This window comes from Clinocottus analis, unplaced genomic scaffold (assembly GCF_023055335.1).
Source record: "Clinocottus analis isolate CAN_PGR_092001 unplaced genomic scaffold, fCliAna1.0.p SCAF_10, whole genome shotgun sequence".
NCBI classification, from domain to species: domain Eukaryota; kingdom Metazoa; phylum Chordata; class Actinopteri; order Perciformes; family Cottidae; genus Clinocottus; species Clinocottus analis.
Window position 1 is genome coordinate 85682 of NW_027175821.1, and position 16491 is coordinate 102172.

The following is a 16491-nucleotide window of genomic DNA, read 5'->3' on the forward strand; positions in this document are numbered from 1 at the left end:
CCGCTGCAAAAGACATGATACAGAAAACACCGCCACAGGCACAATATTTACTCATCTGCATAATTCAGCGGCGAAAAAAATGCACGTCCCAAGTATTGGAACATCATCCTCACACGTGCTCAGAAGGTTTAAATGTTTCCTCTTCTTTCTTTCCTCTAACCTCTCTCATCCTTTCCTTCTACTTCTTCCACATGCGTGACCTCTGCAGCTCGAAGGCCGAGCAGGACATTTGACATCTGCATTGTTCCGTCACGCACAGACACACACGTGATGTCACCACTCGCCTCCAGAACAGACGCTCGGGCTAATTGGCTGCTCAGCTCGGTTGTGCTGTGTGCTGCTTTGTTTGGTGTGTGTGTGTTCCAGGAAGCGCTACGTAGCTCTGGTTAGCATGTCTATGAAGTGTGTGTGTGTGTGTGAAGATGGTCCAGACACATTCAGCTCTGGAGGTCTGAGGCATGGCGGTGTAGGGGGCAGTGTGTGTGTGTGTGTGTGTGTGTGTGTGTGTGTGTGTGTGTGTGTGTGTGTGTGTGTGTGTGTGTGTGTGTGCCAGATCAATTTGTTGTGTACACCGTATGCCAGACAGGTGCTGCTTTGACATGAATCAATACTGTGCACACACACACACACACACACACACACACACACACACTGGTACACAATTGACACACACAAGAGGAACCACATGTGTGTGTGTTGGTGAACACGAACACACACGTTGCCTCAGACGCCCCGTGCTGTGCTGCGTGTGTCCGTCATAGAGAGGGTCAAACTGTCGGATAATGGCGTTATGAATAATGTATCCTCTCCTCTGAACGGCATCGTGATCCAAAACGGCTCAATTACACGCTTTTTTTTATGTGACTCAATCATAAACCATTAAAACAATTAATTCAGTTATTTTCAGCCGGCTGGACTGAATGGCAGAAGTTGCACGCTAAGCAGCAACTGATCCGAATATGTGAACAAGATTATGAAGAAAATAAGGAAGAGGCTGTTCAGAGGAATGTGTGTTGCAGTGGTGACTGACGGGCATGAATGAGCATTTTATTTGTGTCCAGTCGGCTGTGAACAAGTAAGAGGGTTCCTTAGGAACAACGTGAGGCATTAAAGTGGGCCTCATCATTTTGTCCAATGATATTTTTGGACATATAGAGTTGAGCGAGTTTCAGGCCTCAGCGGTTTTGATTTGTGAGCGTGTGGTCTTCACCGCGTTCAATACGCCCGCAGACCAAAGTCCAGGCACGACGGCACCTCGTCTGCAAAGCCAGAAGCAACACTTCAACCTACATCCAGCCTGGCGTGTGAAATACGGCGTCGTTACAGGATTCCAGCCCAACATGAACGGTGAAACAGCACAACAACGACAAAACGTCGAGCTTCCATTTGAAGAGTTGGGTCGCAGACGGCTGGTATTGATCCATCATGAAGCTTTTGCTTTACGGTGAATTCTGCTGTCCACTGGCCCTCGTTTCTCTTTTGTATGAATACATATGTACTCAAGTGTTGCTGGACCTTTGACCTCCTCCCTCTCGTCCTGTTTTCCAGTTGTTGTGGGGACATACTGGGTCTTCACGTCCTCGCATGGTCCAGGACCTGCAGGCTTCTTTTGTTCTGCTTGTTGGTGCAACAGCAGACCAGGTTGCTGCTGTGGTCTGTTGGCACATGAGCCTCACATGTCGCGTCCAGCAGCGACACACGTTGGGGAATTATTGTTTTCTTCAATATTTCTGGACGAGGACTCAAATGCAGAGTTCCTCTGTGTCTCTCGGAGCCGACACACTCAGTCACTCAGCCTCGGACTTCCTGCCTCTTATCTTTGCTATCGCCCATATGAACCCGTCACAGCGCTTCACGGCTCCGATTTCCATTAGCGGCAACTCTTTCAGTTATGAGGGGGAGAGGGCGTGAGTTTGTCTGTATATGTGTGAGATTAATGAGAATTCCCATATCTAGACAGAAGAGAAGCCTGAGTTTATAGAGCAAATCATAGATTACACATCTTGATAGTCCTGTGGGAGACATCAAATCAATCATGTGTGTTAGTTTGTGTTAATATAGAAGATATAGATAAGTTCTTGGACACCTCCGACTGTGCAGAGCGCTTCTTTTATGCTCTTCAGTGATTTCTTAGCAGACTGCACATCTGGCTCTATTCAAGCCGCTGTCTGTTTCTGCAGATCCCCAGAAGAGAAGCCCACACATCTCCATCGCCCCCTGGTGGCCGGTTCCAGGTCATAAAGCCACGCCCCTCTCAGGTTTTGCATGTAAAATTGACCCAATCAAAAACAAATTATTACTTTCGAAACCATAATTTGTCCTTCTCTGGCATTTCCTCTTCACGTTTCTTTCTCCTCACTTAATGTTCTCGCCGTCTCTCACAGAGATGACAGGAGAGAAATATGTCTTACGTTTCTCTCTTGTGAGTAATCTTTTGCTCTTGTCTGCAGTCTCTTTCCTGCTGCCCTTGTTTTCTCTTTTTCACTATTTGTCATGGACCTCTCCATCAAAGCTGACACGGCCCTCAGTAAAACATGCCATATTTAAACTCCGGTCACATTAGCGAGGACTATGAAAGCAAAATCCTGGAATAAAAATACCTAATTACATCCAGCATGTCCTCGTGGGCCTGAAGTTGGGCGATAGAGCGTCTTGTTTAGGGAGAGAGAGAAAAAAACATCATGGTTTGGTTGAATTCAATACGTTTGTAGCATCTAAGCTACGGACGTAACGCCAAGTCACAGAAAGCTGCCAGACTGCAGGAGACTGCTGATCCTGCCGTGTGAAACCTGAAGTCAACGTCCAGCTCGGCCTCATGAAAAACACTCAAACCCATCCGCCTTTGCAGCGGTCACAACCTTTAATGCTAACGCTAACCCAGCTGTACGGCGGTACAGAGTGAGAGCTCATACACTACATGATTGGGGTCTGAGGTTTTAGACCTCTGAAGCGTACATCTCGTCTTCGATGCCTGCAGATCTGCTCAGCTCTCGAGTGACTCCTGAAGAGAAAGCCGTCTGTTGGCAGAAATATGTCATATGGGATTTGTGACCTTTTATATGTGTCGTGACCTTTCCCTCAGAACAGCGAGCTGAGACCCACCAGCTCCACTCAAGGTGAACTATGGGAACTTTCCACTGAGGTAATCCCTCATTTCTGTCATTTTTCCACTCCCATGTCAATACTTTTGCATTTTTTGAATGGACAGACAGCGTATTGCAAATTAACCAATTTATTATGGATAATCAGCAAATAATGGCATTTTCATATTGCAATGGATTGACATCCATAGTTTTAACATTTCACATCATGACCAAGATAGTAGTCGTCCATATCATTAGCCTTTTCCTGCGTGAGGTGTATTTATTCTGAGTCAGGTGCATTTCTGGTCTTAGCTTAGTGGTCAACACGATACTGAAACCTCTCAATACAAATAAAGAAATATACAACTAAGGTTCCTGGACCACTTTTCCTTTGTGTCCTCTCCTAAGCTTACCTGCTGTGCCCTAAAACCTGGTCTCTGTGGCCTCCTTGGTTCAACCCCACTCGAGCTCTGACTTTGTGACACAAAAAAAAGAAGACAAAATGTGTGTTCAAAGGAGAGCGGCTGCTGTGACGCCTGTTCGAGGCGTCCTGGCTCGTTGGAGTCTGCTCAGTGTGAGCAATTTGCTGTTCCCCGTGGACAAAAGGCGTCCTTGTGAGCTGGAGTATTCCCTCAGAGCGGCTGCGGTGAAGTGTGGCGCACTCGCAGCGGCCGCTCGGTCTCCTCAACTCAAGTTCAGGAGTTTTATTTTGCTTTTACATCCAGTGGGCTGGATAAGTCCGGATCTGTAAACGCTTTGCTGGGTTCCAGGGCTCTTGTGGCCAGCGGTGTGTCTGGCAGATTTAAAGAAGAAACAACTCAAATACTTTACTTTCTATAGATATGATTGGTGTCCAGGCCAGACAGTTGGAAGAGGGTCACAACAACAGTATTATATTTGATTGTTGAATAACAATTTTTGATTGAAGTGATCTCAATTTTTGATTGAGGATCTCTGAAGATACACCACTCGCTTCTCGGTCTTAAGGGACACATAAGATAGTGTACCTTTCTTTTATTTATGATCATCATGTTATCATATCAGCTTGAAGTTTTGAATAAATACAATGTCTGTGTTGATAACCTGTTCAAGGATATTCAAAATGTTGGCTTCTGACCGTTTGCTGCCTTCAAAACTCTTGTTTAGGTTTGCTTTGCTCATGGGAAGTTCTTGTAAATTCATCGTCCACGTTTGGGCAACAAAAAAACGTTCTAATGTTGGACGGCTTTGACAAACGTAGTGCTGGCTAAGCGCGAAAAAGGCCGAGGTAATGACGCGCCGTCCAATCGCGTGTGAAGGTCAATGCAGTTAAAGCTCTTCAGAGCGACCACACTGGAAGGTGAGAAAGGGCAAGATGAACGACAATTGTTCGAGGATTGTGTGAAAAGGTGTCATTATCCAATCTTCCTGTGGTGGCGTTCCAAATCCACCAACCACACAAACCTCCAGAGGTTGCAAAATGCCTCAATCAAGTTTTGAACCCAAGTTACGGCAGCAGGAATCTGGACTAATCTGTATATATATATATAATGTATCTGTATATAATCTGTATATGTAGAGCATAAAAAGACCAACGAGCTATCAGGAACTCATATATAGCGAACAAAGCTCCAACAAATTAAAAAGGCATGTCGTGTTTTGGCATAGTATCACAGATTGAATCTCTCTGGATGTATCGGATGAAGGATATTTTTCGTTAGATTGTCGGGTTTTGTAAAGTTTGGTGGCCAACAAATAACACAAAGCTTTGACAAGACTGGTGCTAATCCTCTTCCTCAAAAGACTATTCAATAGGTCGTCTGCTGCGTGATTGCCCTTTCAATAATATAGTTAATTTGCTCCAGGCTGGTTAACCACGCTGGTTTGTTTGTGGTCGTGGCTGTAAAGATCTTGTTAATGACTTTTCCAACAAACAAGACCCTGAGGGGAGGCTTGTTGCTCCACAGATGCTTCTGTCTATAATGAGTGCAGCTTCACTTTGATTATAATCAAATTAATAATCCATTATGTGCATCTCCCATTTTCTTTTTCTTTTCAGTCTTATCACTGTTTTCTCATCACAGCTCACAGTGCAGCGTCTCTAGTTCATCTCTTCTTTCTCTTACTTACTGTGTCTCCAACACAAAGAGGTTTGGATGACTCATCCTGCAGTTTAGGAGGGGGAGGGGGACAGTACCTTTCTGATTGACATTTCATTACTTGCTGGATGTGTTGGGATGGAAGCTTGTGTGTGTACAGTGCTGATATGTTTCTGTCAATTCTCCTTCCCACAGACGAGTAATTAGACAGAACGGCACTATATCCCTAACCCCCATGGTTCAGTAAACATGCCAGTATAGTCTTCTGGCCAAACATCTCACATGAGTAAATAGTTGCTGTTATCAGGCGCCTTCGCGAGCGCTGTTAGTAATATGTCGCTTACGTCAAGATAGGCTTTATGTATGAAACATTTCAGATTCAGACTGACGGCATTAGCGAGGAGCCATGCCACCGAAGTGTCTAGAAACCAAACGATTTTATTTTACTAGAGTTATCAAGGTGAAGGAGGGTCTTTCTGACCATTACGTCATTGCATTTCATCCTGGTTCAATCATACCAACTTCCTGTGTTTTCTCTCTTTCATGATTGGCTGCCATGCTCTGATTCATTTCACCTATCCTCATTATCTTATCCTGGTACAATCAGCCTGTTCCCCCCTCTTAGTGCCAGTTTGTTTAGGCTTACCAAGACAGTCTTATCCCTGCAGTGTTTACTTAACTTTATGTTGAAGATCTCTGCTTTGTGTTAGCCGGACATCGCAGTTTGTCTTCTTCTTGCTGGACTTGTTGTACCATTTGTAAATAAAGACCTTTTTGGTATTGAGTCCGCCTCTTTGTCACAATCTAGTTATTTTTGTTAAGACTAAAAGAATAACTGGCAAAACTCAAAGCCTTACAAAACATGGCCACAACTAAAAAACTCCTTTTGTTGTTATTTTACTAAAATTGATGAAAGATTCACATCCAAATATGCAGTTAATCAAACAAGCAGACCCATTGGACCCTTTGTAAACTATGGCTTTAAGGTTTGAGGGACCTGATGCCTGGTTAGGAATCCATTCTTGATTAAGAACAGTTTGCCTTTTCAATTTCCCATCACATCAATCTTTCAGAACAATAATTTATCGATTGCTGAGCCAGGAAGTCAGACCTCCATTTCTACCAGTGGAAGCTACTTTTACGTCTCTCGGAACCCGACTCTCCGCCCACCGGAGGTCAGCGGTCTGGGCGAGTCGCTGCTGCTCCTCGAACACCTCGAACTCTACGGACCGCACAGCTGCTAGAAAGACCTCAATGGTGTTCATCTACCGCTGGATTGTTAAGCTTCTGTCCCAGCTGCTGTGCTGATGGTGAGCCTGCGTTTATTCCCTCCGTTGTGCACCTCATGCTGTTTATTCCAACTTCCAGCCTTGTTCAAACTTAAACAATGGCTGCTTCCATCACAGCCACAGCAGTCAAGGCAAGATAAATCTTTATTTGCACAGCTCTTAATCCCAATCGTTGTCTGGAAGGAGCTCAATGACGCCCCAGTCATTCAGCAATGGATTAAAAAAATAATTAGATGTAAATCGAGCAAAAATCTACATTGTGCCACTTGTCACAGTTAAAAAATATTATTTTACTTTAGGTTAGATAGGTCTGACATTAGGTTCAGTATCATCATTACAGACACAGTTAATAAGTACCCAACATCCAAACGGTAGAATAATTGTGTTGTTAGGTATGCAGAGCAGTGCCATGTTTTTATCTCTTGAAGACATGCTTGAAGTTTGAACAGATATAGTTGAGGATCATCGGCATAGCGTTGAAGGTTTATGGAGTGTTTCCTGATAATATTGCCTAAGGAAAGCATATATTTAAAGTGATTAAAGCTGTCCTTCTGCAGATTTCTATTCAAATCAAATGCTGCCGGTGGTTGTAATGATTCCTTCTTTCTGGGTGAAGGTACCAGTGAAATGAGCCACAATGACGGTCCCAATGTAGCCCACTACAATGGAGAGACGTGGAATAAAGGACTCCTTATAAATCAGATGGAGAAAAAAGGAAAGAAAGAAGGTAACGTAAGCAGATGAACTAGTTTATTTTGTGTGCACTACAAGGCACGTTTTAATGGGCTGCAGAAGATTTTGGAAACGCATTTCTTGCTTCCGAGCAAAGACGACCGGGCGGATGACTCACCCGCTTTTAGTCTCATCAACAAGTTGTTGATTCAAGTCTCGACTGTGTTCCCATCTGCCTGCTGGATTTAAAATATTTTTTAAATAAATCATTTCCTGCCTTTTTTAGAAACTTTTACTGGAGAAAAGACACTAATATAGGCCAACAAGACGAGCACTGAGTTTGCAAACAAGGGGCATGAATTAATGACAGAAAGACGGGAGCTCCATTACCGCGAGCTACTTGATGTACTGCCATTTCCCTCCTTGTCTCTCTCGGGGAGACAGAACGAGAGCTTTTCACCGTTTCCTTTCTCTCTCGGTCCGACTCATGTCTGTCTCTATGACCGAAAAAAAGCCATTAACCATTCATCCATGTTTCCCTCCGAGTTTGCCTTATGCTAACCCCTCCATCCCTCTCCAGTGCTGTGGCGCCGGAGCAACCAGACGGCAAACACACACACACACACACACACACACACACGCGGTGCAGCTCTTAAGTACTGCGTCCGTCACCGTTCTCCAGATTTCTTTTCCAGACAATGTAAATTAGCAAACAACCTTTTGAGTGCAGAGCCGGAACCCGAGATGCTTTTAATGTCTCGCTAAGTTGTCACGATGGCGGCGTTTTCCTTTACTCCTACCGCTGGTAATGGCTTTTGTGACTACACGGTGCAGATGAGTGTGCCAGGAGCAGCTCGCTGTCGGCCATAATGTGACACCGACGCCTTTGGAGAATGTTCCTGGTGGAGGAAGAGGCAGGACAGTGTTATCCTCAAGAGCTCAGCCTCCAGTTTTAACCACGTACAGCTCTTATATGGAGATTTTTTTATTTTTGAATATCACACATTTACAGGTTTTTGTCAAATACCTTTTACCCAGAATGCTGCCCTCTTCACGATGACCTCACGCTTCAGTGTCATTGTTCTGACGGCCCGTTACGGCGTTATCGTTATTCAACTGTTTACTACTCGCCCAGGAAGTACTTCCAGTAGCACTGTTAACAATGTTTGTCTGTATTACCGCCACATCCTTCCTCACGCCGCTTTTCTTCCATGTCCCCTGTTTGTTAGTGTGTGTGTGTGTGTGTGTGTGTGTGTGGTTTCTACTGACACACCTGGCTGCAATCAGCTGGTCCCCTGCTGCAGCTTGCACACCTGCCACTCATCAGCGCATCATCTCTGCAGTGAGTAAAGCTCCGGCTCTTCGGCCGCTCGGCGCCGGGTTGTTTCAGCCCTTTTGGTGAAATCACATCTTATGCTTTCTGTAAAGTTTCTTTTCTTTGTGAAGTTATGAGAGTGCTGTTGTCCTCAGCCACATCTTCCAACAGTCTTATTCCCTTAAAAGCCATATTTGTGTTTGCGTTGTCGGCCTCACTCATTTTAACTGGTGTCTTAATTTGTGCAGCGCGCGAGCTGTCCTGACAGTTAGCATACATTGCTAAAGCATGTGTTGATAGTTTAATGTTGTATTCTGGTTGAACATCTTACCTGTTACTTCACAACACAGTGTGCATGTGCTGTCTTCTCTCCTGGGGTATTTTCATGCATGTATCGTTCGCTCTCTAGGGGGCAATGGCATACTTTACAAAACCCCAACAAAGGTTTACCTGCTCCCTTGCATTGACTCGCTCTCCTCTCTTTCTCCCTCTGAGGAGACTTGTGGTGACAGAGTGTAATGGAGAAAAGCTCCACCGTGTTCCCTTGTTGTTATTGCTTGCACTCGCATCACTGCCCAACAGGTAAGGGTTAGAAACGCACACACACAACACTGCAACTCAGTGCTATAGAAGTCTGAGCGGCTGCAGCTGGCCCGGCAGATGGGTCGCAGGTTAATGGAGATAAAGCAGAGGAGGAGGTTTAAAAGGGATTGGTGAGAGGCAGAGAGGGGCTACAAAGGAACTGAGAGCTAAAGAGAGGAAAACAGACGCAGGGCTAAAGAAGGAAGTTCATTTCGAGTGACTTCAGATTCGGCCTCAGTAAGGGCTCATCGTCACCTCTCCATAAACGACCAAGCTTGTTTTGAATAGTTTATCAATTATGTTCAGAAGTGTAAGCTAGTTGTCCACACAGTTAATACCCCGAGTCTGACTACTAGAAAGCAAATGTGCATATTTAGCAAAACTCAATCCAATTGACAATCAATACATCACACTTCTAGCCCCACCTATTAATATCATCACATGGATATCTATCCTTATGAAGTTACGTTCTAGTGGTTCACATTTCTGATTAATCTACAAAGGTGCTCGTACGACGGCAACACATCCGGCCGCTGCAGGTTGAATAAAGCGTTTCCACGGGACGGCTCTCAGGTTCAGCTGCAGGCTGCTGACTCCATTATCGTGATGCATCTCAAAGTGTTTCTTGCTGACAGCCGTCCATCCAGTTACCCAGCTCTGCTCCTGTTTCACAAGTGAACGGGTCAACTTTTCACGTGGTTGCTTCTTCCATATATCAAACCTTTTTAAAGGGAACGTCTGAAATGTGGCTGAATGCACTCGTGTGGGTTTGAAACGTCACTCGGAGCCATATGGACGGATTTAATGAGTCGAGGAATCGTGCTGAATATTTACAAGTCAGTGCCGGAAGAACAATGCTTCCAATAGATTATATTGTCACGCTCAAATCAACCGCACTGGATTTTCTAACAGGACCGTTTGTTGGTACGCAGGAATAAACTCAAGCAGAGCAGAAGACCAGCCAGGAGGCATTCATTGTAGTCCTTTGTTATAGTTAAGAAATTAGAAATGTAGAGGTGAAAGACATGACCGTAGCATGTGCATTATTTTTTTGCATGGCCTGATTCCTCTTCTTAAATATCTCATTAAATCTGAGCCTGCTAAACAGATGCAATATGATCCAAACATATTGTCAATTATCACACAAATTATCTCCATTGGCTTTGAAATGTGGTGCTTTTTTTTTTTTTGGACTTATTAGCCGTGTTTCGTAACGTCTGCTTGACTGAACAGGAGACTGTCCACTTCCTGACTAATGACGCAGACTTCCTGATGAGCACAAGCTCTCGATCAGCTGGTGGAGGTAAAGCTCTTCTTTCAGGGACACGAGCACAGCTTGGTTCATTCTGGATGCAAAGGACAGGTTATTGTGTCCAACCTGCCAGCAGCACCTCTTCGGACGCGATTCCTCCTCGAACACCTGAACAGACTTCTGATCACAAGTGGGTAGAAGAGTTGGAGACTCACCTGGTCGTGCACACGAGGAAGATGCTCACACCAGATAAACGGGGACAGAAAACTACTCAAAACGCCACTTGCACAGCCACCACCGCTCACGTCATGACACAAGCAGAGGACGGAGGACCAGAAGGAAACATAAATCCAGTCCTGGGGGAAAAATCAGTGACACAAAAGTGAGTAAAAAGGATAAGCAAAGGCAAAGAAACCGGAGATAAACCATTGATGAAAGGAGTGATAGACTGAGGAAAGGCAGACGAGTTCAGAAAGCAAAACGTGAGGAGAAAGATAGCAGATACGTGTAAAATAGACTTTTGAAAGCCCCGATCCAGAAAAGAGGTTTCTAACAGCAGTGATTTCCACTGATGCCTTTCTAAGTATAATAAATGTCAGTCAGGATTAAGACCTGGAGGAGCTGAGAAGAACAGACCTCTAACTTCTGGGTTTCTCCTGACGAGACGCCCTTTCACTGTCGTCATGCTTTGGTAAAGTAGCTGAAGAGCTCTAATGTGGGAAGAGGCTGAGTAGTGGTTTTATCTTAAAACGCCTCTGGTAACATGATGATTTGATGGCCGTGAATGTCTTTTCATGGCTTCCAGGGCTTGAAGGGGGGAAAAGTGTTTTGAATCCACAAATCCTGTCCATTCCAGCTCCCACAGATTGAGTAAAGTGCTCTTGGTGACCTCCACAGGCAGCAGGCAGGTGTTTTAACAGAAAAGCTTTGATAAAGTCACGATGTGCTGGAGTCCAGGAGCAAACGGCACACTGACGCAGTTAGCTTGGAAACATAGCGAGCATTTAGCAGCTGAAGAGACAACACTTGTTCCAGAGTTGTAAGGAGACCAAACGCAGACTGATGAGTGAATACTCGGCGAACAATCAGAAGAAAACGCATAAAATATAAATGCTGGCATTGCACTGACCCCAACTGATGTTTACATTTACAGAAAATATACATAAAAACACATACCTGTACTATTAACTACTGCGCCTCGGTTTGTGCAGGCAGCTAGTTGGAGATTTATCTATTAATGAAAAACTATTTGCATTTCAATCGGTCTCACTTTAATATTTCCACACTTGATGACCGGCAGTGACATGTTGTGGTTATATCACAGCGAAGCGTCTGGCTCGACTGAAACTTATTTTCAGTGGTCACATCCTCCTGAGGACCCAGGGAAAAGTGTAAGGGCTTGATAAAAGGTAGAAATGCCAGTATGTCTTTTGGCACTGACGGAGGGGGATCAAAGAGGGCGGCGGTTCGAGAGCACTTAAACAGACTTTGGCAGGCGGGTTAGAAGAAAGATGGCTGAAGGGAAGAGAGAGGAGTATTGACTTGACTGAGGTTATGAAGCTGCTTCTTTAGGGTTCTGCTTAAAACCGAGCCAGAGGGGCTGAAGTGGGTTTTATATGAATGACTGCTCCTCCAGAGAGCCAACCTATTCACACTGATGTACAGTACTCAGGGTGTTGTAGGTTCATATGTGACATTAAGTCGTAAGTTATTCAGACGGTTATGTACATAACATTGAAGATGTAAATCGGCATGACCAGACTTAAGATTATTTCTAACGAACCCGATGCAGATTAAAGGGTTAGTGCATCCAAATAGCAAAACAATGCTTACATTCCAGTCAATAGTGGCCTCTAACAAAGCTGACGTTTAAAGCTTTGGTGCCAAAAACAGTGTTATCTACCTCTAAACATCTGCTGCCACCTCAGTACTGTGGAGGTGACTGGAATCGTGTTTGCACGGCTCAAAGCATTGACACACAACATTTGAAGGACTCCCTGGTTACTCAGTGTAATACATAGACCCTCACTTGAGTGGACGTTAGTAATGCAAACTCTCTGTGACAGGTGACGCATGTGAGACATGTACTGCATTGTGACATGAGGAATAACTCGACATGAACGTATAAAAAGTCTCATGAAACAACTCGATATGGAGGAACTCCAGAGGTTAAATGCAAGTTTAAAAAGACAGGAAGGGCAATTCAGAGAGCGAACGTGCCGCAGTGAAAAGAACAAAACTAATTCAGAATTTGCCTTTTTGAAAATGAGAACTAAGACAAAAATATATAAAACTATGAATGAAATGAATCAAAAGCTGTTTCCTGAGTGACATTTGCTGCTGAGACGTTGTGGCAGCCGTGACATCCAGCATGTCCTGTACATATTTCCACTGAACATTTTACAGCAACAATTTGAGCACGACAACACAACGCCCTCTGCATCTTTCCTCTTCCTCCTTCCTCTTCATCGCTCGTGCGTCGCTGCGTGTGGAGATCAGTGTCCTGATGGGGAGCGCAGCGCTTCACCTGTCGTGTGCCGCCTGAACCTCCGTCTCCCGTGACTTTGGACACACGCGCAAACCGCACACGCACACGCACACGCACACGTCTGGGTTTTATTCCGTCTCACGGAACGCAGACGGACACGTTCCTCCGCTGCGTGTCTTCGCTCTGCGCTCGACTCGAGCGCGACGCCAACAGTAATTATCCCTCCGACGTGTGTCAGCACCTTTTTCATACCGAGGCTTTTTATGTGCCACTTTCTAATTAGCATTTAATTACACGGTCAGGTCAACAAAAAGCAATTTCCTTCCTGTCAGCTATAAAATAAACAAGACCTGTAACGGGTTCATAAAGCAGACTCCATAAAAGCAGAACCCGCTGTCCGATGAACGGTCAGCGGAGACCCCGCTCAGGATTATTTCACGTGCACTTGACTCTCGTGTTTGGGGAAAGTAGCTTCATTTTAAAAATTAAACTGAAATAAGGTCTTCCCTTGAAAGAGCAAGCAACGTTCTGAGCGGAAGAAATGTCTCCACGGCACTTTAAAGCTACTTAAAGCTGTCGGGAATACATGAGTTCAAACACGCAGCCGTCCGGAGTTCACTGTGAAGTTGATGCTCGTAAAACGTAAAGTTAAAAGAACTTCCCACTGCGGGATCTTTTGTTCCCCTCAACATTATAATCTTTGCATTTTAATAAGAAATTCAGCTTTGTTTGGGCTTTTATTTTTGTTTGGGCGATAACGCTCTCTTGCTTTGACAAAATGTAATGATTCATTTTCCTTCTAATAAAACTCTCTTATCCCGCGTTAGGAAGGTCGTTCCTATTTTTTAAGAAAAAAAAAAGAGAAAAGCGGATTAATTTCTAATTAGCCTTTGTTCATTAGACTTAAGCGATAGTGGGGCGAAGGGTAACGCTGTAATTGGAGTAATATGCTAATTGGAGGTAAACTCATTTTCTCTCACAGCGAGAGGTTTCGTGGGCCTCGGAGGTGATCGCTAACCTCGAGACGGTGTCCATGCGAAGTAAAACGACTCGCAGAGAGAGAGGGCAGTCAAAAGAGTGATCACATGAAAAAGTGGTGTGAGGGTGAGCTCATGTTGGGTCATGAAGGTCTTTAAAGTTTGGATGAAAGAGAACAGGTCTGCATTGATTCTGAAAGGGTCCCAACCCCTTTAACACCTACATGGACAGGTACAAATATCCCATTTAACTTTGAATTCATTGCACACCAGCCTATTGTTTTAATTCACTAAGTTACTTTGTCGTCACCCTGAGCCGGCTCGAGAAACGAGCTCAGGCTCCAACATTTTGGCGTAATAGTGAGTTGTATTTATTTGTATGCGCTTTATTTAGGTCTTTATGCTGTGAAATGATTGGTGAGCTTGACTTGGTCTGAAAAAAGAAATCCTGGTAATAATGATGATGTGATTCATCTGAGCCTTCGTATGAACTTGGAATCCGTCCTCCACTGATGAGCTGCTCCAAACTGTCATATTATCATTATTATTACTATTATTATTATTACTATTACATTACAGGTCCTGGTCCAGCAGGAGGAAGAAGACATCCTGCGCTGGAGGCCGGCATGTGTGACTGCAAGGGAAGGAGCAGGGTTATTGGGTTGATTGCAATCTGCTACCTCACCTCTAGATGGCACCAAATCCTGAACCCTCTGGAGTCAGATCAGTCTCAATAATGACAAACGCACACAGACTCACAAATGTGCACAGAAATATTTAAAAATATTCTTTTTTTAATGAAATTGCATTTAAATGATTTTCTTTGAAATTCAAATGCAGAAACATGTTTGTGTTTTTTCTTTTTTTTTACATGTATATAACTCATTGCAATGTATTTGTAAATTATTCTGTGTTGCTTTTGTAAATCATATGTGTGAATTGTTCTGTGTGCATTTCTCATTATTGAGACTCTGCTCCTTTTTAATCAGAATATGCTGCATTCTGAATATGGCTTTATTCAGAATATCCAAAAGGAATATATCCAAAATATAAATATATAGACATATCCTAAGCAGATTGCACTCATCATGTGTTTGGAACGTGGTTGTTAACTGACCAGTGTTGCGTAACACAATCCACTGACACCACGGCGTGCACGTTCACCTCAGCGGAGGAAACGTGTATGAAGAGAACGATGAGGACAGAACGCTGAGCGACAGCGGGCGAGTCTGCTCGCTTAAAAAAGCAACGATTTTATCACTTATGAGTTTTAAAAGCTTGAAAAGCCAATGGTCATGAGTCTCGAAGGCTCCTGCAAGGGGCCACATTAAACTCAAAGGGACTCCGAGCATCAGCAGTGGAAAAAGAAGTAGAGCGAGCTCTTGAAGGAAATCTGTTCTGGGTCGAGATCTGCACTTAAGACTGTTCTATTAACTTGATGGCGGGCAGCGCGGGCAGAGTGCACTTGGGTGAGATTGGCAAAGAGGCCAGGTTATTTCATATTTAGAGCGAAGGAGCAGTAAGTGTATGGAGAGTGCCGCGAGGTGGTGATTTGGGTCACAAATGACTTTAATAAAACACTATTTAATGTTAATTTTAAGTTAGGCGGCGACACGGTATTCAGTCATGGGTTCAGTCGGTTTCAGCAGCAAAAGGCTCTGAACCTGAATTCAAGTACGTCTTTACAATAACGCTGAACCACAACAACGAATAAAAACACCAAATATTTGACCTCACATGAAATCAACAATAAAAAGAAGTGTTGTGCAAAGGAAGAGCTGCTCGTGTGGAGTTTTGAAGTAGAAAATAATACCGTGCAAGCAGAGTGGAGGCGTCGGTGTGAGTCCTGCTGGAGAAATTGTCCGACACAGAATTGAAGAATTACTTTAAAAGGAAGTAGTAGAAGTGCAGAATGTTAGCGAGGTCACCAGCGACCCATTTGAGAGAACCTGGCTAATCAATACATTGCACTTACTGTGATCAATGTGTAAAATCCTGCAACACACTCCTAATCGTTAATCAATAGGACCGATGAACCTCGTGTTGGTTCGGCACGCGGCACTTTCACTCTTCCAAAGCATGTAGTTGATTTACGAAAAGATTCACGACCGAGGCTGTTCCTGCAACGATAACAAGACTTTATGGGAGATTCAGAGCATAAAAAATGGCAGTTTCCATGAACAGAAGTCTTGTTTTCATAGATTTTCACAGTAGCTACTACTTTGAGGAGGGTCACCAATTAAAGGAACACAACGTTTCACTGGGAGGAACAGACCAAGCTGCACAAAAAGTAACCCAAACTATCCCTAACCCTAACCCTAGCTCTCTGATTGTAATGGCCAAATTAATACTAATTTGGCCAATTAGAAACTTAACCCTGTTGACGCCATTAGACTGCACAGTTTGAACAACTAGGTCAAAGATGTTTTATCTATTTTTATTGACAAAAAAATAAGTGTGCGTGTGTTTATATATATATATATATATATATATATATATATATATATATATATATATATATATTACCTAGAACGTAAAGTCTGACGCACGTCACACTGCGGATCATTCATTGGAGTGAGGCATTCACATAAGTGGCGATACTCCTTTGCTTTACTTATGATTGAATCAGATCAAGTGGTTTCTGCATAGCGGCCAATATCCCTGAAAGGCACTCGAGATATAAGACTTCAAATCTGCTCATGTGCATTCCCTCAGATTATTTTCATTTGGCTCCAAATTAGATTAGCATAAAGTC